The sequence below is a fragment of the Macrotis lagotis genome, chromosome 7 (assembly GCF_037893015.1).
Source record: "Macrotis lagotis isolate mMagLag1 chromosome 7, bilby.v1.9.chrom.fasta, whole genome shotgun sequence".
Lineage (NCBI taxonomy): Eukaryota > Metazoa > Chordata > Mammalia > Peramelemorphia > Peramelidae > Macrotis > Macrotis lagotis.
The window spans coordinates 134558968-134583718 of NC_133664.1; positions in this window are offsets into that span (position 1 = coordinate 134558968).

Below are 24751 nucleotides of genomic sequence, written 5' to 3' on the forward strand. Positions count from 1 at the left end.
CTTCAGTCTTTGTTCCAACACCATCAACTCTGTGGTGGGTGGATAGCATTCTTTATGATAAGTCTATCACAAAAGTTACTTCCATATTTTTCCAATGTTGCCTTTTCTGATCACAACTCCCTCCTTTCCTATTTCTCCACTACCATGTACTATATTTTCTCTCTCCTTTCACTCTGACTGCTGTACAGTCTCTGAGTGGTGCAGCAGACAGATCCCTGGTCCTGGGGCCAAGAAGACCTGAGTCCCCATACCACCCCTTAGGCCCAGAATCCACCTGGCCCTATGGTCCTGGGCAGGCCATCCAATCCCAGCCCCTTGCAAGAAGTAATAAAGAAAATGTGTTATATCTGACCACTCTCCCCCCCATGGTCCATCCTCTCCTCCTTTATTCACATCCCCACCCCTTCCCCCTGCTCCCCCCTCCTTCTTACTCCAGTTATCTATACCCCATTGAGTATATTTGCTGTTTCCTCTCCTAGCCATTTCTGATAAGAGCAAAGGTTCCCTCATTCCCCCTTGCCTCCCCCCTTCCATATCATTGCAATAGCTCATTGCAATAAAAAAAAAATCTTATGTGAAGTATCTTGGACTATTCTGCCTCTCCTTTTTCTTTCTCCCATTCCATTTCCCTTTTTTCCCCTATTGACTCCATTTTTACACCATATTTTATCTTTGAATTCAGCTTTCTCCTGTGCTTCAACTATAAACGCTCCCTCTACCTGCTCTATTAATGAAGATGGTTCATATGAATATTATTGGTATCATTTTTCTATACATGCAGCTCATCCTCATTAAGTCCCTCATATTGCCCCCCTCTCCTCCAATCTCCATGCTTTACCTGAGTCCAGTATCTGAAGATCAAACCTTCTGTTCAGCTCTGGCCATTCCAAAAGGAACCTTTGAAATTCCCCTGGTTCATTGATTGTCCATCTTTTTCCCTGGAAGAGGACATTCAGCCTTGCTGGGTAGTTCATTCCTGGCTGCATTCTAAGCTCTTTTGCCTTCTGGTATATTGTATTCCAAGCCCTACGAGCGTCCAATGTGGTTGCTGCTAAGTCCTGTGTGATCCTGACTGCAACTCCATTATATTTGAACTGTGTCCTTCTGGCTGCTTGTTATATTTTCTCTTTGACTTGGGAGTTCTGGAACTTGGCTATAATATTCCTGCGGGTTGGTTTTTGGGATCTCTTTCTCAAAGGGATCGGTGGATTCTCTCCATTTCTATTTTGCCCTCTGCTTCTAGAATATCAGGGCAATTTTCCTGTAGTAATTCTTTGAAAATGATGTCCAGGCTCTTTTCCTGATCATGACTTTCAGGTATTCCAATAATTTTTAAGTTATCTTTTCTAAGTCTGTTTTCCATATCAGTTGTTTTTTCAATGAGATATTTCACATTTTCTTCTAATTTTTCATTTTTTGGTTTTGAAGTATTGATTCCTGATTTCTGTTAAATTCATCAATCTCCCTGAATTCTATTCTTTGTCTGAAGGATTTGTTCTCCTCAGAGAGTTTTCTTATCTCTTTTTCCATCTGGCCAATTTTGCTTTTTAAATCATTCTTCTCCTCAATAACTTTTTGAACTGTTTTATCCATTTGACCTAAGCTGGTTTTTAGCATGCTATTTTCTCCAGCATTTTTTTTTTGGATTTCTTGAATAAGCTGCTGACTTCATTTTCATGTTTTTCCTGCATCTCTCTCTCCTTTCTTTTCCCAGTTTTTCTTCCAACTCCCTCATTTGATTTTCAAAGTCTTTTTTGAGCTCTATCATAGCCTGAGCCCAATTTCTGTTTTTCTTGGAGTCTTTAGATGCAGGAGCTTGTGCTTCCTCATCTTCAGACTGAGTATTTTGATCCTTCTTGGGCTCATTTGAAAAATAATTCTCAATGGTCTTACTCTTGTTTCTTTGCTTGTTCATTTTCCCAGCCTAAGCCTGTTTTGGGGGTGCTTCCTGAGCTTTTGGGACACTCCCACAAGGGTCTCAGTGTGTGAGGTTCTGTTCTCCCTCCTGGTCTGTGAATGACCATAAGCGCCCCCCTCTGCCACAGGACCGAGGTGGGGGGGGCCTGTTGCTCTATGGGGGGGCCTAGACTGGGATCTTGATCTGAATGTGGTCAGAGCCCCAGAGTCCTATTCCAGGGGCACAGGATTGAGCTTGGCAGTCTCTCTCTCTCTTCACTCCCCTCCCTCAGCTCAATGGGCTCATGCCCTGGAGGCTCCTGCTTACTGGCTCAACCTGCTTCTGTTTCCAGGTCTAGGCTTGGAAAGACCAAGCTGTTTGCTGTGTGCCCTGAGGGCTGGGCTCCATGTGCTCACTCTGGCAGAAGTCCCCCACTGTTCCCCCACTTTGTGCCCAGTGTGGTGCTCCACGGGGTGCAGCTCAGGAGACTCCCCATCTGGTGTCACCTGCGGCTCCCAGCTCCCTGGGGCTGCTTCCCGGAGGCTGAAGTTCTTTGGCTCTGGTGGGCCACCCCTATGGCAGGTCGCCCCTCCGACCCGGGGAGCAGAGCCTTTCTGCTCTTTTCCAGGTTACCGTGAGTAGGAGAACTGCCTCACTGGGTCCCTTTGTGGGTTCTGTCTCTTGAAAGCTTAGTTAGAGTCCTTAGTTTATGAGTTTTTATCAGAGAGCTCCTAAGACTCGATCCCTTCATGTTGCCATCTTGGCTCCACCTGGTATAGTTTATTTCTTTCTGAGTTTTTCCAAACTCATCATTTTCCTTTAGTTCCATTCTGCATTTGAAGGAATTAATTTCTTCTGTGATCTTTTGTGGGAACACCGGTTATTCTAATGGACTGCCACCTAGATAGTCTCAGGAACTGGCACCACCTTGAGAGATAAGGTGTGCCGGAGTCCTTGGGAGCTGAACATTCTGCCCCACAGACCAAGGGCACTAGACACATATGTGTTTTACCATTTCCTGCCTAATGTACCCCCTTATCCTGTAATGCAAGACACTGCATGCACACCCCACTTGTGTACTCCCATTCCCTCATTCATCTTTGTTCTACCCCAGAAGACCTAAAAGTATATATGTAGAAGCTAAGCAGTAATAAAATTGAGCTGGAGGCATAAGACAGTGGTGGCTTGACTCCTTATTCTCAGTTCCATCACTGTGGGCCCCAAGGTGAAGCAAGCCACAACAATCTTTTTATGTCCTTTTCCAACTGGTCAATTCTGCTTTTTTAAGGCAATCTTCTCATTTGCCTTTTATGTTGCCTTTTCCATTTGGCCTATACTGGTTTTTAACATATTATTTTCTTCATTTTTTTTTATTTCTTTCACCAAGTTCCTGACTTGGTGTTCATGATTTATCTGTATCCTTCTCATTTTTCTTCCCAGTTTTTCCTCTACTTCCCTTAATTGCTTTTCAAAGATTCTTTTTGAGCTCATCCTTAGGTTGAACACATTTTCTATTTCTCCTCTTGGATCTGTTTTTTCAGGTCATAAGTATTCCCTAAAAGGCACTTTATATTTTCTTCATTTTTTTCCATCTTTTATTTTGTTTGATGGAGTCTTGTACTCTGGTAAATTCATTGGTTTCTATGTGTTCATTTCTAATTTTTAGGGTTTTATTTTCTTCAGTCAACTTCTGAATTTCCTTTCCCAGTTGCTAAGTTTTACTTTTAATAGAGTTGATTTCTTTGGCCATTTTTCATAATTTTCCTGCATGACTTTCATTTCTTTGTTCCATTTTCCTTCTTCCTCTCTTCTTTTGTTTTTAAATTCTTTTTTAAGCTCCTTGATGAGTTTTTTTATTTGAGTCTAATTCATGGATTGTTTTAGTACTTCCACTATGAGTGATTTTTCACTGCTTTCTTCTTCAGACATGGCATTACTGACATCTTTGTAAAGTAATTTTCTATAGTAAGTGCTCTTTTAGCTTTTTTGTTCATCTTTGCTATTTTAGCTCTGCTCCTTGGGCATAGGGAGTATAGATCCAAGATTTTTTTTTTAATTTTTCTGGGGCTGGTGTCTGATTATAGGTCAAGTAGTCACCTGTGCAATCCAAACCTTACTTTTGCAGAGCTTTTTTTGTCTTCCTTTATGTCCAGGATCTGACTTCACAGTGGTTTGTTACCAACCCAGTTCTGTCTTTTACCCTGGTCTTCTCAGGGTTCAGCCTTTATTTGGGGCTGGAGTCCTCCCTGCTGGCTTGCTATGTAACTGCTGGGACCTCTGCTGCAATTGATGTTGTTGGAACTTTGGTTGCACTGTTGTTAAAGACCTTCACTTTATGAAGCCTACAGTTTAAAATTTCTTTGTAGCTTATCTTTTTCTTGGTGGATCTGTAGTTTGAATGCCAGAATAGAAGCTTAATTTATCTTTGATAGGGAAAAGCATATATATGTATATATATATATATATATATATATATATATATATATATATATATATATATTCACATATATATATGCTTTATATATATATATATATATATATGTGTGTGTATATATATGTATATATATACACACACACATAGTAGGGATGCAAATGGAGAAATTAGGTGATGAAATAAATAAAATGCTGATTTTGGAATCAGGAAAGCTCATGTTCCCAGTCCACATGTGGATTGCTAGCTCTCTAATCCTTAGCGACTCACTAAACATTATTTACTTCAGTTTCCTAATCTATAAAATGATCTGGAGAAGGAAATGATAAACCACTCCAGTATTTTTGCCAAGAAAATACCAATTCAGGTCTTGCAGAGTTGGACACAAATGAAAAATGATTAAACAACATTAGTCATACAAATACATTGCCTGCCCTAAAGGAGTTTACATTCTAGTGAAAAATAAACATCAGAGAATGAGAAGCTGGAAAGGAAGTAAGGTGTATGCATTTTTCAGTGTGATGTGAAGTAGCCAGTAAAATGGCACAGAGAAAACATAAAATAAAGGCAGATTTTATTAGAGTTAATGTTTCTAAGAAAAAGAATTCAGGTTGCATGTGGGGAGGTGATGGGCCAACTAGAGACTCATTGCTGCAATGGGTTAGAAGTGATTTTTGAGATAAAGAGGAAAAACTATGGGGATTTCCTGGAAGACATTCTTTTGGACCTCTGTAAAGAGGTACTATGGAGGCAATAGAAATTATAATTATCATCTAGAATCACATAATTTAGAATCAAGAAATTATTTGAATGCCATCCCATAGACTGTCTTGCTATTTGATGTTCATCAAACCAATCTATTAGTCCACAACTTTTAGAAGTCCCAACAAATGCCAGAAGTATTCTGAACATGGAGAATAGAATCATAAAAACAAAACAGTCCTTGCTCTTAAGGAGCTTCCCTTCTACCAGGAGAAATAAAATGCAAATATTTAAGTGAAAAGAAGTTTCAACAAAGGCAATCCTCATTTTGATCTCAACTCATGTAATTTCACAAAGGGGGAGGAACATCTATAAAAAGTTTACGTGTAAGAGCATCTTCCCAAGGCTTTCAAGGATGATGGATATTCTAACTATAACACATTCCAGACAAGGAAAATAACCTGTACAAAGTCTCAGAGACAGTTGATGGAATGTGTAGGAGGCAAAGGAAGCAGACCAATTTGGCTAGACTATCCAGTACATGAAGAGGAATGATGTGCAGTAAGTCTGGAAAAATAGGCTGGAAGCAGATGGTGAAAAATTTTCAATGCCAAGTAAAAGTTTGTGGTTTATTCTAGAAGCAATAGGGAAACCCTAGAGATCATTGAGCAAGTGATTGACATTTTCATATCTGTGATACAGGAATATCACTTTGTCAGTTGTGCATAGTATGGATTGTGAATAAAGAAATTAGAGAGACAATGAGACCAATTAAGAAATTGTCATTAAAGTCTTGGAAAAAAAGAGCCAAAGGTTTAACCGAATGAGGGGAAATAAAAAAAAATAGATATGAATATGTTGCAGGGGTAAAGTGTCTGACTTGCAACTCCTTGGATAAAGGAAGTGAGTAAAACCTAACAATTAAATATGATTCTAAAGTCGTCTATCTATATGACAAGAAGGGTGTTGATAACCTCAAGAGAAAATGGAAAATTGGGAAGAGTGGAAGATTTGTATTTGGAAAAGATGACTTCTGTTATGGACATGTTGATTTAAATATGACTTTTGAAACACCCCAATATGTCAGGAAAAAGAGGTAGTAGGACTTGACAAAAAGACCTGAGAGACTTTTGCATTGAGCTAATATTTGAATCTTTGAGATCTTGTGACAATATCAAGATATGATATGCAAATCAAGAAGAAAACAGGACTAGGATAATCTTTTTCTTCTTGGGTCCAGACCTTCAAGCTATTGACTGATTTTTCTTTGAGATATATATTTTGCCCCTCTCATAATTAGGGAGGACAACGGTTGTAACAAAAGATACAGGAAAAGGCATCCAGTTAGTGAAGAAAGTGAACAAAGGGAGAGCAATGTTATAATATGGGATAATATGGTTTCCAGGAGAAGAAAATGGTTTTTAGAGTTAAATGGTACAGAAGTTGCCACTTCATATGTATGGTTTACTTTTCTAATTTTGTAAAATGAAGGTGGCTATCACAATATATATTCTTTAAAATGTGAGCAATATTAACATTTATATATGCTTTTCGGTTTACAAAGTGCATTATATATGAATATATTTGATTAATAACCATATTATATTACTATATTCATATTATAATTAATGATATTATATTAATAATAATATATGAATGTATTAATATATTAACCTATTTGACCCTTGCCATAACATCAAGGTAAAATAACCCATTTGAAAAATGAGGAATCTGAAGCACAGAGTGGCTAAGTGACTTGGACAAGGTCACACAGATAGCATTTGTTAACGTCAGAATCAACCCTGAGGACTTTCTTATACCAAGTACTCTATTCTATTCACTCTGTCATGTAACTGTCTTATAGAACATATTTCACAGTATTATTACTACAAGCAGGTAAAAAGAATTTTACAAAATATTTTGCAAATGTTAAAATACTATAAAAACGATAGCTCTGAATATCCTTGCTACCTATCACAGTGTCAACTCCTAAAAAGGGACTCTCTTGCCATTGTTGCATTTCAACTCCTTTGAGTATAAAATTCTAGCACTTAGTACAAATTTAACAAAAGTTTATTGAATTTAAATTTTATTCTGAACCTATCACAACTGTGCATTGTCTGTCTCTAAAATGTTCATTAACCTACTTCCTCTTATAGTCAGTACTCCATGCATCTTATATTAATGTATAATTGATCAGAATTATGGAATGATCAGAAGATTCCTACTGTCAAATATTCTGCTTTTGCTGACCTAGTGGCACAAATTTATTATAGTTAAGTCCCCTTTGCATTTTTGTGGCCATACTTCAGGCAACTTGGCACCAAGAGTTGGCATACAATTCCCTATGCTGACAGGAAAATTTTAAAAGTATTACCACATGTACAAAGGGAATGATATCCAAAGACATTTAATAATTAAAGGCACATTGTTAGGACCATCCAGAAAATTTTATAACCAGGAAGTATAAAAAGGAGTCAGTCTCAAAAAAAAAAAAAAAGGCAGGTAGAGCCCTATGTCTAGTTGGAAAAGTGGTATACACTTAGAATATAGTAAGAAGAACATATTGTATCAGAATTCTTAACTGATTTTACCATTATTTGAAGGTTTCAGCAGCCTATAATCTTCAGTTTGGAAGTTCTCAGTATAATGAGATTTAAATAATGTTGATATGTGCAAGAGAAGGAAGGCAAACTATTAAGAATTAAATTATATGTTTATGAAGAAAGGGCAAGGGGAATGTTTTAATTTAGGATGAACTTAATTACAAGGTATATTATATCTCTGTGCAAAATCACTCAATATCTTCAAGGACTAGGCTCAAGAAAATAAAATACCAAGATTGTGAAATTTAAATGCAAGAGGACAAGAAAGGGGGATCCTAATTTAACAAAAGCTGATGTACAATATAAAGGAAAAGAACCCTTTGGGTCAAATGAATGACCTATATGCATTTAACATGCCACTAGCATAATATGTGTTCAGAAAAATATAAGACAGGCTTAGGTTGCACTAAAAATTTTTTAAAAAATGATCCCAATGTTCTGTTTTCTAATAAAAAAAAAATTTTAAATATTATGTTTAGTTCCATGGAACACTTTTAGGTGGGGCATCAATGGACAAGGAAACCTAAAAGGTGCCAAATTGAATGATGTATATGATACCAGCAAAGGAATTTTAGAGATAACTGGTTGTGTTTAGATTGAAAGGAAAGTCAAAGGAGAATTGATAGCTATGTCCAAATAGTGGAAGAACTGTCATACTATGGAAGACAAAATGGATACCAATGAATGGAAATTAGTTGATTGATAGAATGCCTAAGGCAGAAGATAGATTAAGATAAGAAAAGAAAACTTTTTTCACATTTATGACTACTCAAACCAAAAAGAGACCCTTATGAATTTAAGAATGTTTCATTAGCACAGGTGTTCCAGCAAAAACTTTCAGATGATTACACAGATTTATCAGTGATGACATATATAGAATGTTTGAAGTGGACAAAAAATGTAGTCCATATGACTTCAAAGATCCTTGCCAACTTTAAAGTGTTAAGTATGTATTATTCCTTGCTTGAACCGCCTTCCTGAGACTTTCTTTTAATACATCAGCACTAATATATCTCCATGTCTCTAAAATTCTACCAACATTATAGTCTATATCATGCATGCTAGAGGGAAGTGGTGGCTGAGAGACAGAGAGAAGTACATATTTAAGTAAGGTAACATGAAAAATATAGATAATGGGCATATTAAGGGTCAATGAGTTGAATACCTTAAGAAAGACATTGAGTTTAGGGACCTGGCAGAATAAGAGAATACTACTGCCCTTATAAATCAGAGGGAAATTCCAGTGTTGTAATGGGCAGAAAAACAATGAGTTCTGCATATCGTGAGATGCAGAAGACTTAATGGACTGCAGGTTAAAAATGTTGAATAAGAAATTGGCTAGATAGATCTGTGAATTACCGGCATAAAGATGATAGTTGAATTCATGGGCACTCAACTGAGATTATCAAATTACAGTAATAAAGGGAGAAGAGAAAATTCTATATTTTATTTTTCATGTTATGTAATGCCCCCCAAAATACTACACATGCAATGAGTATTAAAAATAACCTAATTGAAATAATACACATAAGTCTTTCAAGTAGGACTTTTACATTTGATTATATAATTTTGGGAGGATAATTCACTCTGACATGGAAAGATTCCAATGGAGCATGTTATTAAGGAAAGCTCAGATATCTTCTCTAGAAAATTTAAATAAATAACTTGACAGTTGTGATTCTGGAATAATTCAATTGCTTTTCTGCCTGGAAGAAAGGGGAAGAACCAGATGAGATATCTTTATTTTGTGTGATTTGTTTTTGATTATTACTTTTGTATAATGATGCTCAACCTATTTAATTTTTATTTCAAGCTTGCCTTTAAACTCTTTTTAATTCAAAATATCAAGTCATTTATTCTTTTTTATTCCTTTCATTTTCTTTGCACCTTTTTGGAGTCTGTTGTGGAAAAAAGTCAAAATTGAAGCTTATCTTAGAGGTTTCCTTGTCTAATGGCTACTTGAAATTTAAACAAGTGTTTTCCAACTTCATTTCAAATTTCCCACAGGTTGTGAAACTAAAGAAAAAAAACCTATGGTTTCCTTACATCTATGATGGATTATGCTTCCGCTTACACATGTTTAAGGGCTTAGTGAAAAAGTCTTTAATCAATTCCTTGAAAAAAGTAAAGATAATTTGCCCAAGATCACAAAGCTGGAGAATTTTATGAGATCAATTTGAACCTAGGATTTCTTGACTCTAAGTTCACACTCTTTTTTTTAATTTATAGTTCATATTTACAAATACTTGTTATGAAAGGTTTTCAACATTCATGAATATGCATATGTGTATTTGAAGTTACAAAATTTCCTTTCACTTTCCCTTCCCACCTGCTCTGTTAGTGATGAATTACCAGGTTAAAAGCATACATACATATTTGTGATAAACATGTTTACAGATTAGTCATTTTCAGTATAAGGAATTAGGATTAAGGGAAAGAGGTACATAAGAGATATTTTTTATACAGTGTTCATCAGATTCTGATGAAGTTTATTTTGTTTTGTTTTTCTTCCTCTGGACAGGGATAGCATTGTCCATAATCAGTCTAACTGAACTGCTGAGAGCTGCTGCTTACAACAACGTTTATTATCTCACAGAGTTGTTGTTAATGTACACCTTGTTCCCTTTGTTCTGCTTCCTTCTCTCAAAATCAGATCCTGTAACTCATTCTATGCTTCTCTAATATCAGACCCTTTATGTTTTTTTTATAAAACAATAGTATTCCATAGTATTCATGCATCATGATTTATTTAGCCATTCCCTAATTGATGGGCATCCCCTCAATTTCTAATTCTTTCCAACTACTAAAAAGGGCTGCTATGAATATTTTGGAACATGTGGGCCATTTCCCATTTTCTATGATTTCTTCAGGATATATGCCAAAAATTGGAATTCCTGAGTCAAAAGGGAATGAACATTTTCATTGTTCTTTGGGCATAGTTCCATATTGTTCCACAGAATGGTTGGGTCTTTCACAACTCCACCAGCAATATATGACTGTCCCAATCCTCCCATAATCTCTCCAACATTGATCATTTTTCCTATTTGCCATATTAAGCAATCTGATAAGTGTGAAGTAACCATAGAGTTGCTTTAATTTGCATTTCTCTAATCAATAATGATTTGTAACATTTTTTCATATGATTGTATATGGCTACAATTTCTTAATTTGAAAACTGTCTATGTATACTCTTTGAAGATTTATCAACTGGGGATTGACTTATAACCTCATAAATTTGATGCAATTCTCTATGTATTCTAAAATTGAGAACCCTATCAGAAATTCTAGTTGTGAAGATTCTTTCCCAATAAGGCCATATTATTAAGATAACTATTCTTCACTTCAATTTTCATCCGTTGATTCATTATATATTCACATCAGAATGAAGAAAATTAGAACCAAATGAATAAGCTGATCATTGATTACTTTTTATAAGATCAATTATCATAGTAAACATATACATGCTTTTAACCTAAATACTCTAATTTTATATTTTTGTGATAGAATCAAAGAAAGGAAACTAATAAGAGGTTGAAATTGTTAATACTTAATGCTTTATCAACAATGTCCCAGTCTGATGTTGTCAGTATTAATAATCATAAAGCATATTCTATATAATATACTTCACAAGAATAACATGTTGCATATAGTATTGGCTAAAAGAGTCTTATTTGTTAACTCAGTAGATTAAATAATGGACATATTGATTGAATTAGTCCAACCTATACAGGAATAGTTTATTTTTGTGAGGAGTAAAAACTCAAAGGTCTTTCAATGAGGAAGATATATTGTTTCTTTCTAATACCAGATATACCTATCCCAGATGGAAAGCATTCAGAAAACAAGTCCTCTATTATTTTGTTGAGTCAGTGTAGAAAGTCTTTGTTTTTCTTCTGAAGCAGTAACATTATCCTGAACTGAATCAAATCACTTCTATCCAGAAGCTACTTCTATTTGAGCATTCATTAGATACATTAGTGGCTTTAGACCTGATGCTTTAGACAAATCAAAAGTTTTAAAGACAGAATCCCTTATAATCAAAGTCTCTATTTATAAGATAGTTGATAATGAATTATCACTGATAACTGAATTATTTTTCTTCAAGGTATTAGCATAAGGACAATCTGCTTTCTTACCTAAACCAAAGAGATTTTGTTCTTTAAAAAGTAATAAGAACATTAAACTACAATGGAAAAGAGTTTTAACTTAATAAACTAAATTTTTGACATAGATATTCCTCTGAATAGTTCTTAAATGTTATGCATATGACTTAAGATATTGATGCCTACATGTGAACACCCATCAAATCAGAAGATTGAACATATAGTTGAACAAGATGGCAGAGTGAAGCTAGCATGCTCCCAGAGCTATACTCTATTCAATGTTAAATGAAACCTCTACATAGACAAAAATATAAAAATAGCAGCAAAAAAAGGAGGAGATTGAAAGAAGTTTTTCAACTGTAAACATCATGGAGTATCTTCAGGGAAAGTCTATCTCTTCAGGGGGAACAGGGGAAATGAAGCCAGTCTAGGATGAAGAGCTCAAAAGGTAGTGGGAAGCATCCAATCACAGTGCTGCATAGGTCCTGACTATTAGGCAGCAACCCAGATCCTGTCAGCTAAAAATCAGGGTGGGAGGGCCCTATTCCCAGGGAAAGTCTGATTCCTGGGAATGTTAGAAACTAAAAAAAACTTTATTTTAAAGAATATGTGGATCAGATGACAAAGCATAGAAATTTTCAACCATTTCATCCAAGAAAATGATAATAATGAGACATTATACCAAAATTTATGGGATGCAGCAAAGGCAGTTTTTAGGGGCTATTTTATATCTCTTTAAAAGTTTTATGATTGAAATAGAGAAAGAAGAGATACATTTGGTATTCAAATAAAAAATATAGAAAAAGATAAAATAAAGATTCACAATTAAGTATCATATTAGAAATTCTAAAAAGCAAAGGAGGGTTTAATAAAATTGAAAGCAAGAAAAACATTTTTCTAATAAATAAAATTAAGAGCTAGTTTAATAAAAATAACAATGAAATAGGTAAACATTTGGTTAATCATATTGAAAAAATGAAAGAAGAATATCAATGTATTACTGTCAAAAATAAAAAGGATGGATTCACTATCAATGAGGAAGAAATTGAATGGATAATTCACAGCTATTTTCCCCAAACATATACCAATAAATCTGACAAACTGAATGAAATAGATGAAAAATTATAAAAATATAAACTAGCCAGATTAACAGAAGAGGAAATAAAATATTTAAATAACTCCATTTCTTGAAAGGAAATTGAAGAAATCATAAGAAAAAAATCTCTATCAAATTCTACCAAACATTTAAGAACAATTAATAACAATTCTACTTTTAAAAACTGAAGAAGATGGGGTTCTTCCAAATTTCTTTTATGACAAAAATATTATGTTGATACTTAAACCAGGAAGAACCAAAGCAGACAAAGAAAATTATAGGTCCACCTCCTTAAAGAACATTGATACAAAAAATCTTAAATAAAATCAAAGTATCAAGGAGAATTTATACCAGATATGCAGGAAGGATTCAATATTAGGAAAATGTTCAACATAATTGAACATGTCAATAGCAAAACAATAAAAATCACATAATTATTTCAACAGATGTTGTAAAAGCTTGGCAAAATTCAACATCAATCCCTATTAAAAACACTAGAGAGAAATCAAATGAATGCAGTTTTGCTTAAAATAATAATTATCTTCCATTAGATATCATCAATAAATAATATATGTAATGGGGATAAACTCAGAGCATTTCCAGTAAGATCAGGGGTGAAAAACCATTACTATTGTATATCGTATTATAAATATTATATTTGACAGTGAATAAAGAAAATGAATTTGATGGAATTAGACATGAGGAAGCAAATATTTTACTCCCTGCAGAAGACATAATGATACACTTAGAGAACCCTAGAAAATCATTTTAAAAACTACTTGAGGGGGCGGCTAGGTGGTGCAGTGGATAGAGAGAGCATCAGCCCTGGAGTCAGGAGAACTTGAGTTCAGATCCGACCTCAGACTCTTAATAATTACCTAGCTGTGTGACCTTAGGTAAGCCAATTAACCCCCATTGCCTAGCAAAAAAAAAAGAATTAAAAAAATTAAAAAATACTACTTGAAACAACTTTAGCAAAGTATGAGGATGTAAAATAAATGTATATAAAAGATTTCCACATATGTACAACAAAGTACAAGAGCAAGAGACATAAAGATAATTTTTTTTTTAAAGCAAGGTAAAATTCATGGAATTTCTGCCTTCCAAAACAAAGAAAGAAACTGTATGATCCCAATTACAAAACACATTACTCATAAATAAATTCAGAAAAGAATTGCTAGAAGAACTCTTAATAAAGTTTAACTTTCTAAAGTTTCAACAAGAAAATAAATTAAAAACAAATAAAAATACCTAAAGTCAGACCTAAACAACTGGAAAAACATCAATTGTTAATGTTTAGGCTGAACTATTTTAATAAAAGTGATGCTTCTACCCAAATCAAATTACTTATTCAGATCCATATCAATCAAACTACCGAATAACTATGGATTTAGAAAAATAGTAGCAAAACTCATTTGGAGCATTAAAAACATCCAGAAATCAAGGCAGCTTATGACAAAAAAATTGTAAAAAAAAAAGTGATCTAGCTGTAAGAGACCTAAAATGCCATGATTTGCATGTGAATTGACTTTGATTGAGGGAGTGCTGTGCAAAGTCACCAGTTACACATTTTCCTCCACAGTCGTTGGAGTCCAGAGACCAGATATGAATTACAATGACCACATATGATCCTAGATACCATACAATCTGGGTTAAATGACTTTCCCAAGGTTACAGTTAGTAAGTGCCAAATGTCTGAGGTTGGATTTGAATTCACATGCTCCTGATTGCATGGCTAGTGCTCTATCCTCTGTGTCATCTAGATGACCTTAAAGTAACAATTATCAGAATTTCCTGGTAGTGGTTAAGAAATTGAGTAATGGACCAGTGGATACATAGGTACAAAAGAAACAGTAGTATATAACTATAGTAATCTATTGTTGGACAAACCAAAAGATATTAACTTCTGAAAAAGATCTCACTATTCGACAGAAACTTTTGGGAAAGCTGAAAAATTGTATGGCCAAAAATAGATATAGACCCATATCTCACAACCAATACTAAAATAACATCAAAATGAATACAGGATTTAAAGATAATTCCTTAAAGATTAGCACAACAAGAAGTATTCTGTCTTTCAGGCCTACGAAAGGGCCAAACAAGAAATAAAGTACATTATAAATTGCAAAATGGATGATTTTGACTATATTAAATTAAAAATGTTATGCACTAATATTACTAACCCTGCCAAGATTAGAAGGAAAATCAAAAGCTGGGAAACAATTTTCACGTATAGGAGTTATATATAATTGATTCAATTCATAAATGGTCAAAGGATATGAACAGGCAGTCATCAAATTAAGAAATTAATGCTATACATGAAAAATGATTCCAAATAATTATTGATTAGAGAAGTGCAAATTAAAACAACTATGAGGTACCATCTCACATTTATCAAATTGGCTAAGATGACAAAAAGGAGAAATGATCAATGTTGGAGAAGTTGTGGGAGGATTGGGATATTAATGCATTGTTGGTGGAGCTGTGAACTGATCCAATCATTATGGAGAGCAATATGGAGTTACATCCAAAGAGCAATAAAACTGATTATATTCTTTGACTCATAAATACAAATCCTAGACTTTTATCCAGAATAAATCATGACAAATTGTGAAAAGTTCTATATTTTCCAAAATGTTTGTAGCAACTCTTTTTGTAGGGACAACGAATTAGAAATTGAGGCATTCCCCATCAATTGAGAAATAGCTGCACAAGTATATGACCGTAATGGAGTACTTTTCTTTAAGATTCCACGAATGGTTGTACTATAGAGAAGTATGAAAAAAAAATACACAAACTCATGTTGAATTAAGGGAACAGAACTAAGAGAATATTATACATATTAATAAAAACATTGTGAGTTGGTCAACTATGATGGATGAAGGTCCTCTCAGCAAAAGTCATAGAATCTGAATAAATAAAACATTCATATTTTAAAAATTTCTCTAAAGTTTTTCCTTTTTATCCCATAAATTTTTCCTTTACCTTTAGTCCTAATTCCTCACAAACAAAATCTCATAGATGTAAATATATTAACCACAAACATACATGTATAAGATTCACTAGACTATTTGCCACTGAGGGAAGAGGGTTGGGAATGGAGGTTGTTTATTTATAAATATGCAAGTGGATAAAAATGAAAAACTTCCATTACATATAACTGAAAAAATAAAATGAAATGCCAATTAAAGAAAAGAAAATATAATTGTATGTTTTAATTCTTCTTTGAGCTCATTGATGTGGGCACACTCTTTAAATATGGAGGCACATCCATGCCCATTTACTCTATACTATTGTTATACATGTTGTTGCATATCTACATGCTTTATGGTAGGTGTCAAACACATAACCCAGCATAGGACTCACCACACTCTTGAGAGTAGTATGTCAGAAATGTAACTAACGATATTTAATAAAAATGAATAAAATTAGATTAAAAAATTAAAATGTAGATATTGAATTTTGAAACTAAGTCAAAACATGACCCACAGGGATCTGTATAGAGAGGCTATTGATGCTGATATCTACAGGAATTTGACATCATTACTATAGCTGATATTTACCCAGTATTCTGGGGCTCTTCCTCTATTTCTCTTTGAAATGTCTAAATAACAACCCTTTTTTATTGCCTCAAAACAACCTAATTATTTTTTCTTCAATTTCATCTGTTGTTCATCTCTCTGGTAACATAAAAATACTTGGTTGTCAATCTGTTGAACCTACTTATGTTCAGCATTATCATATCCATTGCCTTTTATACAACCTTCAATTTTAATTCTTTGGAGGGTATGATGATACATCACTCACGTGGCCATGCTGGAAGAACAACTGAATAAAACAGACATTGAAATGATTGTATAATTTTCCAGAAGATCACTGAGTTCTCTATCTCTTCTTTTTGATAGTTTGAGAACATCTATGTATGCAAGATGTTTCTGTGTTTATGCAAATATATTTGCATAAATGCTACGAAACATAGATTACATTTAAAAACAAGTAACATGTAAATCATTGGAATCCTTAGGTACAGAGATCCCTTAAGGGTAAATAAACTGTATTGTAAGAATCTCCATAGATCAAATATTGGCTTACCTTTATGAATATTTGAATGTATATCTATATCTATATATATTTACATATATTATGCATATATGCTCATACACATACATATGTGTATATTAAAAAGCAAATACATGCACAAGCAATTGAATAGACAAATCTATAGAATGTTCATCCAAATGTGTATGACAACTAAATACCAGATGATTAAATATATTATTACAAAGGTTCTTTCACTTCTAAAATTATCTAGTTCTGTGCCTCCTAAAGGGGCAAGTAGCATAGTGCATAGACTATCAGCAATGTAGTCAGAGTTCAACTCTAATCTCAAACACTAGCTATGTGAACCTAGGCAAGGCCCTTCTGTTTGTTTCAGTTCACAAACTAAAATTGTCAGGATACAGAAATGGAAAAGACTTCAATATCTTTGTCAAAAAAATAAAACAAAAAATGGGCTCAAAAATGACTAAAGCATCTAAATATCAGGAGTAATATCTGTTACAAAAAAGAAAAGGAGAAGTAAAAAAGATAACATTTGGAGAACTGTACATAATATCATTTGTTTCCAAAGTTTTAGGAGCATTAGAATGATTGCATTTTGAACTGGAGAGAGCCATGTTAACCATTTAGTACAAAGCTCTCATGTTATAAATGAAGAAACTGAGGTTTACAGAGTAGGAGGAGGATAAGAAGGAAAGAACATTAATATAGCTCATTTTAATAATTTAGTTTGTGAAGTCAAATAACAATCTTTTTATTCAGTTCCTAGTTAAAAATAACTGAAGAACATCATAGATATTGACCATCACTTATTTTTAACAGGAGAAAATTTAGGCCCAGATAGTAAAAGAGGACTTACATAAGTTTTCATAGCATCTTAAGAGTAGATGAAGGACCATTTCTTCATACTTAGCAAAATTATTTGCAAATAAACTGGAAAAATCTGTGAAAATGTAGATAAATTCACATTTTCCCCTATCTATTGATTTAAAGACCATTACTATGGAAGACTTTTTATCTTTATAAAGCTGTGGGTAAAACTGTCAACTGATAATCAAATTGTTCACTTTTGTTGTTTATCTCTTCTTTACTGAGAAGTTTGTGATGGGGCAACTAAGGCACAATGTTGGCTCTTGAAAATTGATTTTTATTTTCAATTTAGTAGGTATTATTGATTGCTAATAACACCAAGAAGTGTTTGAAGTCTATATGATCCTCTGACCTCTAGGAAAAATTTACCTTTCTTGGCTTCTTCCTTTCTTGGCTTTATCTGAATATCCTCAGGGGCTCTTAGGGACATTGATCCAGAAAAGCCTTTCATATTTTTATTTCTCTTTCCAAATTCATACAAAGAGCTAATCTATGATTTAAGTTTTAATCTTTTAAATATCCTAAATAATGTATTTTTAGCGAACTGGATCTTACTGTTTCAACACATGCATTGATATTTCCTATTTTGTTTTGATGGAATGCCAAATTCAATAAATGAAGGAGGGGAAGGATAATTTTGCTAAATTAACTCAATTTACATGGATATGAGCACAATTACAAGTCTTGGAATTAAAGTGCATTTGCAAGTCTACATTACAAATAAAAGATAATTATAAATGTCAAATCAATAAAATGAGTGTATGGATGGTATGGTGAGTTTTCAGAGGGAACAGTATCTTAACAACTTTGTAAATAATCCTGAAGAAGGGGAATATATTAACAAATACCTGAGATTTTAATAGCAGATTTAGAGGTATTTGAAATACAGCAACAAAAATGGAGAAATAATAAGAAAATCTCATTTTTTATTAAAAAAATAAAGGGGAGCATGAAATACAGATTTTAACTCTAAATATCTCATATAGACTCGGGGCAAAGGGGACACCCTAAGGTTCTGCTTATTCAAACATCTCACTTTAGGAGGAACTTGTAACCCAGAGAATTTCCCCAAGTGTGTATATGGTTACAGTGACAGTTAGTGGCAGAGTAAGTGATCTTTGGGAGATCTAATTTGGAATTCAGGGCTCCATTCACTATATCACTCTTAGGATAATGAATAATCATTACAATATTTAACTTTGGAAACCAAGTGGTTATTGCCCTTAGTGAAAAACAGACTAAACTATGCATCCTTTCTTAGATTTTTTTGAACCTTACTACTAGACTTTAAGAGAGCAAACTATTATCCCTAAGATTAGATATCTTCAGCATAGCTACCCCCCAAGACAAGGATGAGAGACAAACTAGAGCACTTCCTACCTCTCTCAGTTGTAAATCTCTGCTTTCTTTAGAGATCTAGAGTTATGAGTCAGGAAGATTTTCCAATTTCTTACTTTTTCCTTTTTTTTTGGTATATTACTTCCCTGTTTAAATTCTAGCAGAGACTGAACTAGTGAATATGCATAGAGATGTGGGGGGAAAAGATACAATGTAGGTGGTAAATTAATGATGCATGTAGAGTTCAGGGTGAAGAGGGAAAAATATAACATTTTAATATTTCATTGTTACAAAATTTGGAATTGAAATAAATTTAGAGATAGTTTACTTTAGCCCCATCATTTTTCATATTCAGAAACTGAGGTTCAGAGAGATAATATGAGTTGTCCAAAGTCACAAAGTTGGTTAATAGTACAGTCATTATTAGAAGGTAGAGCTAAAGATTCTCAGATGCTAATATTGTTAATTTCTTGGGAGCATTGTGACCAATTTGGGAATTCATAGTTGTATTATGTACTTAATAATCAAAAAGAAGAGGAAAACATCATTTAATAAATTAAAGCAAAAATGAGAATATCTCCTAAACCTTCAGAAAAAATATTATTGCTTTGCCTAATGAAACTGATTTTGAAAGCCTTCACTGTGGATAGGTGAAAACCAAATCATCAACACAGCAATTAAAAATTTAGAAGAAGACACATATACAATTGGCAAGTCAAAATAATGTTATGGGGGGATTGATGACAAATAAAATCTAGGTGGAATAAAAGGATAAATTTCAGACTAGTGAGACATAATAAATATTAGAGTAAAATTTCTGGAGAAATTGTAAACAAATCATTTTTTGAGGTCTTTAAAACTTATGAACAAAATACTAGAAAGTACTATGCAATGGTGAACAATATAGTCTTAGCAAGATCTGATTAGCTGAAAGAGATGACAATACTGCTATAATTTTTCCATGAATGGATTGCTGGTCCTTAAATTCATTCAGTTTTCTGACATGCTTTTAAAAAGCCTTTTTTCTACCAATAGATATCATCAAAATATTGCCAAGTATCATATTTATTTTTGTACCCAACCATATTTGCACCCATAAACTTATCTTTACATAAAACACACACACACACACACACACACACACACATACACGCACGCGCACACACACACACACACACACACACACACACACACACAGACACAAACCACATATTTAGTCACCTATTGTATGTTTAATGCATATTCCAGAACTGCAAATTATTCATAGGCATCCTCTTTTATCTTAGGACCTTCTCATGGAATCTACATTTTGCCCATGATACTAATCAAGGTTTCCCTGGAAACATCAGAGTTTGTATCATGCCAAAGTATCTATCAAAAAAGAGCTTATAAGGGTCAGCTAGGTGGTGAAGTGTATAAAGCACCGGCCCTGGAGTCAGGAGTACCTGGGTTCAAATCCGGTCTCAGAAACTTAATAATTACCTAGCTGTGTGGCCTTGGGCAAGCCACTTAACCCAGTTTGCCTTGCAAAAACCTAAAAAACAAAAGAGCTTATAAGGCACAAGTTGGCAGAGGAATAGAAAGGACAGTAGACCTTATTACCCAACAAAACCTTCCCCATAAACATACAAAAACATACCAGACTGAATTATGAGGAAATTCAAGAAAAGGTTCAGATTGGATTAGACAGATCTAAAAAAATTGGGGATGCAGTCTGGCCAGGAGTGAATCCTCAAGTATTTTAAAATACAGCAGAAATTGGGTATGGGGAGCCGCACCTAGGGGTGATAATGAGGAGTATTTGCTAGCTGTGTATTTAGTAAACAACAAGTTTATAAGTAAGGTGACTCTGATTACAAGAGCAGTGTCCTATCCTCCAGTCCAAGCTGAAGTCTACACTGTAGTAATGATGATAGAACTCTGTGATTCAATCACTGAATCAAACAAAAGAGGGTTAACAGTATCTGAGTCCATGAAACTCTCAAAAATGGAAAAACAGAAAGATCCAACCTATGCCAGGAAATTATAGAACTTAGATCAGGAAGGAAGAAAAGGAAGGAAGCAAGTATCTATTATGTGCTAGGAATTGTGTTATATGCTTTGCAAATATACTATCACTTGATTTACAAAACAAAGCCCATGGAATACGTTCTATTAAGCTCAATTTATAGTTTGAGAAAAATGAAGCAGGATGATTTTATAAAATCCTGAAAAGACTTACACAAATTGATATATTGTGGAATGAATTGATTGTAAGTGAAATGTGGTATGATGAATAACAGCTATTCTCAGTAATACAGTGATCCAACACAATTCCAAAGGGCTCATCATAAGAAATGCTGTCTACAAACAGAGATAGAATCTGAATGTAGATATTTATCCAAATATAATATTTTTCATTTTTTTCATTTCTTATGTTTTTGAGGGTGTACTTACTTTATGGAAATGTCTGGAATTATTGCATATATTTATACTATATCAAATTGCTTACTGTCTTAAACAGGATGGAGATGTGGGAAGTCAGTAACGAATTTGGAAGTCAAATTAAAAACAAACAAATCTTAAAAATTGTATTTACATCAAATAGCAGAAATGAATATTATCTGTGAAAAATAACTTATCAGAGAAAAATATTTCAGTATCCTAGACCCTGAAGTTAAAATAGAAATAAAAAAATCCACCTATAATCCACTGAAAGAGATCTCAAAATGAAAATCCCCTGGAATATTATGGTAAAATTCCAGAATTCCCAAATCAAAGGAATAAATCTTTGAAACAGCCAGAAAGAAAACATTCAAATATCATAGAGCTAAAGTTAGGATCATATAAGCTTTAGCAGTTACCATGTTAAAGGAGAGGAGTGCTTAGAAAATACTATTCCAGAAGGCAAAAGAGCTAGAATTACAACCAACAATAACCTATTCAGTAAAAATATAATCCCTCAAGGTAAAAATGTATATGTAATAAAATTGGGAATTTTTAAGTATTCCTGATCAAAAGAGCAGAATTATATAAGCAATTTGATATTTAAGTACAAGACTCAAGATAAATTTAAACAAGTAGATATTAAAGATAAACCAGAAACAAAACAATAAGGTTAAACTGTTTATCTTTCTATATAGGCAGATGAGCATCTAGTTTATTTTTCTTTTGATACTAAATGTTATTTATTTTTTGAAATTCATGTAATGGTAGTTTTCAATAATCAGGTTTTTTTTTACATTTTTCTTCCTCCTTCCCTCCCTTCCCTCCTCCTAAAAGAAAGAAATGAAATATAGCTTCTGCACACATAACCATGCTAAACATATATTCATATTATTCATGTTGTGAAAGAAGAATCACATCCAAATGGAAGAGAAAAAATTAGAGAGAAAAAGATAACTTTTTTAAAAGAATAAAGATAGTAAATGTTGTTCTGCATTTAAACTCCACAATTCCTTCTCTGGATATGGAGCCTCCATCACAAGTAAAGTCTTCAATGATGAATTTCATCATAATTGTTCTTCAACCCCTATTGTTGTTAGTGTGTATAATGTTCTCCTGGTTCTGTTCACTTTATTCAGCATCAGTTTGTGCAGGTCTTTTGAGGTTATTTTGAAGTCCCATTCCTCATGATTTCTTTTAGAATGATACCACAATTTTATCAGTCATTCCCTAATTAATGGGCATCTTCTCAATTTCCAATTCTTTGACAATATGAAAAGAGCCATTATAAATATTCTTGTACATGTGAGTTTTTTTAACCTATTTTCATGATAGCATTAAATTTCTAGATCAAAGGGTATGCATGGTTTTATTTTAATTTGGGCATAAATTCAAATTTGATGCATTTAGCTTCTAAGAATTTTATCATTATCAGAGCAGTTTGGATTCTATGTATATAGAGAGCACAATAGTGTTTTGATTTTGTTGACAATGAAGTAAAAAAATTAATAGGCAATGAAAAAGAGGGATATCTTAGGATAAGAGAAAAGAGGGAGAAAGAATTAAGAAAATTATCTGATACAGAAGAGGCACATGAGAAAGTTTTGACAGTGTCTAAGGGAAAATGATTAATGGTGGTAGACAAGAAACATTTGAATTTCAGTAGCTTTTAAATTTAAATTGGCTAAAAGAATAAAAAAAAAAAAAACACTCAATGGGCAATCAAAATATATCTTTTCCAAGAGGTATGTTGAAGGAAAGTGGGCAGGGCACTGGGGAAGGGAAGAAAAGTGGACAAATAAAAGAAGGTAATGATCAGAAGCAAAAGAGAATTTTGAGGATGATAAAAAAGGAGAGAAAGATAAACAGCAGGAAATCAGAGGAAGTTTTTTTTTTTTATACTTAGTAAATAAAACTGTAAATGTGAATGGGTTTAACTAACTCATAAAATGGATGTGAATAGCAAGAATGGATTAGTTAACAAAATCCAACAATATGTTGTTTAAAACAAAAACTTTTTTAAAGGAAGGACATAGAGTATTGAAAGATATGACTGGGGCAGAATCTATTATATTTCAGTAAAAGTAAAGAAAAAGCATATGAATAGCAATAACAATCTCAGACAATTCAAAAAATAGAACTAAATAAAAGAGATAAGCAGGGAAACTACATTTGGCAAAAAAAATGTACCCCAATCATTGAAACAATAGAAATACTAAATACGTGTGCACCATATAGTTTACCATTAAAATTCTTTATGAAAAATTAAGTGATTTATAGAAGCAATAGATAGTAAAACTGTATTTGTGAGAGAACTCCAACATTCCCTTCTCAGAACTAGATAAATTTAACTTTAAAAAAAGAAAGAATTTAAGGAAATGGATAGAATTTTAGAAAAGTTAGAGATAATAGACCTATAAAGAAAATTGAATTTCTAAAGAAAGGAATAATGCTCTTTCTCAGAAATCATGACATCTATACAAAACCTGACCAGATAATAGGGAATAAGCATTACAACCAAAAGCAAAAAATCAGAAATGTTAAGGGAAGACAATAATGCAATAAGTATATTTAATAAATAGGCATGAAAACACAGATAAGAAGCTAATTGGAAATTAATAACCTAATACTAACGAATAAATTTGCCAAAGACCCGATCATAGGAACAATCAGAAATTTCATTAAAGAAAATGACAAAAATTAGACAACTTATCAAAATTTATGGGAGGTAGAGTAGTACTAAGGGGAAATTTTTTATCCCTAAATGCTTATATAGATAAAATAAAGAACAACTCAATGAATTGGCTATGCAATTAAAAAAATTAGAAAAAATAAAAAGTTCAAAATCTCCAATTAAACAACTTGAAAATATTTTATATCGGGGTGGTTAGGTGGCACAGTGGATAAAGCACTGGCCCTGGAGTCGGGAATATCTGGGTTCAAATCCTGTCTCAGACACTTAATAATTACCTAGCTGTGTGGCTTTGGGCAAGCCACTTAACCCCATTTACCTTGCAAAAACCTTAAAAAAATATTGTAAATCAAAGGAGATTATTGCTTAATTTGAATGAAATAAATTGACCTGGAATTATAATTAGGAGTTTATATTATAGGAAAAAAGCATTTGGTTCATTTGATTTGAAAAAAAAGGAAATAAGAAAATCAAATTATTAATAGCAAAGATGAAATGGGAGGGCATATAACACTAGTGAAGAAATTACAAGC